This window comes from Trachypithecus francoisi, unplaced genomic scaffold (assembly GCF_009764315.1).
Source record: "Trachypithecus francoisi isolate TF-2019V2 unplaced genomic scaffold, Tfra_2.0 Lachesis_group1, whole genome shotgun sequence".
NCBI classification, from domain to species: Eukaryota; Metazoa; Chordata; class Mammalia; order Primates; family Cercopithecidae; genus Trachypithecus; species Trachypithecus francoisi.
Window position 1 is genome coordinate 171,511,335 of NW_022681454.1, and position 1,625 is coordinate 171,512,959.

General features: G+C 40.7%; 1 pseudogene; it reads left to right on the forward strand.

The window, feature by feature from the left end:
• The first annotated feature begins 883 nt into the window (after positions 1 to 883).
• LOC117086561 lies at positions 884 to 969 on the forward strand (annotated as a pseudogene).
• Positions 970 to 1,625: the final 656 nt, after the last annotated feature.

Genomic DNA, 1,625 nt, shown 5'->3' on the forward strand with positions numbered 1-1,625 from the left:
GGTCCCTTTCCATGCTGTAGACGCTTTGTTTTTTCACTCTTCACAATAAATCTTGCTACTGTTCACTCTTTGGGTCCACACTACCTTTATGAGCTGTACCACTCACTGTGAGAGTTGCAGGTTACTGAAGTCAATGAGACCACAAACTCACTGGGAGGAAGAAACAACTCTGGACGTGCCACCTTTAAGAGCTGTAACACTCACTGCAAAGGTGTGAGACTTCATTTCTGAAGTCAGCGAGACCATGAACTCACTGGAAGAAAGAAACTCCAGACACATCTGAACATCTGAAGGAACAAATTCTGGACACGCCATCTTTAAGAACTGTAACACTTACCTCAAGGGTCCATGGTTTCATTCTTGAAGTCAGCGAGACCAAGAACCCACCAGAAGGAATAAATTCTAGACACACTAAGTGTGTGCATGTATGATTTTCTGGGATTCAGAAGCTTGTATTATGACTTCTGAACGCCAGCAAATCACACATATACACTCTTAGGGTTCTTTCTATTCCTTTTCTTAGATTTGTTGTAGTTATCTCTAAGAAGGACCCAGAGTTTAGAAAATTATTTCTCCAACATTAGCAAAGAGGATTATAAAACCAGATTTTCAGGTTTTCTAATAAGAAATTGTGACTCAGGGGTCTAAGGTGAAGCTCAGGAATGTGTATTTTAATGAGTTTCCTAGAAGAATTAGATACATATTGTCTGAGGACTAAATTTTGAGGAAAACTACCTTAGAGAAACAAAAATAACATGATCTTCCCTGGGAATAAGGATTAATTAAACCTTAAAAACATCAAAGCAATGCAACTTCTGTCTGAGAGGTTAAGAAAAGTTTATGCTTCACAGGTAGGATAGTCTTACAGAAGGAAGCTGAGAAGTTCATTTTGTAATTTGTAAGCATTATGATTGGGTGTTCACACACGTGTGTGAGATGTGCCTACCTGCGCATGTTACCAGCCTGATGGGGGGGAAGAAAGCTATTAAAAATCAGAAGAATGCCAAGATACCATTCTTGCTAAAAGCAACACAGAAAACAAAATATGGTTACATCTCTAGGGTACCGCAGTGGACACCCCAGCAGCTAAATAAAGGCTGAAGATAGTATTTGGCAAGAACCCGTTTTCACAAAGATCTTCATAATGATTTGATATGAGCATGCCCTATATTAGTCTACTTTCATATTGCTATAAAGAAATACCTGAGACTGGGTAATTTATAAAGAAAAAGAGGTTTAATGGACTCACAGTTCCACTTGGCTGAGGAGGCCTCACAATCATGGCAGAGGCAAAGGAGGAGCAAAGGCACATTTTACATGGTGGCAGGCAAGAGAGCGTGTTCAGGGGAACTGCCCTTATAAAACCACCAGATCTCGTGAGACTTATTCACTGTCACAAGAACAGCATGGGAAAAACCTACCTCCATAATTCAATTACCTCCCATGAGGTCCCTCCCATAAACACATGTGAATTATGGGACCTTCATTCAGGATGAGATTTGGGTGGGGACACAGTGGAACCATATCATGCCCCATTGTGACATAAAACAAGGTCGAGTGAGACAAAAAAGCTCATTCATTAGTCCTAGGGCCTGCCTTATGTTTCTGGCATAATGGTCCAGGCC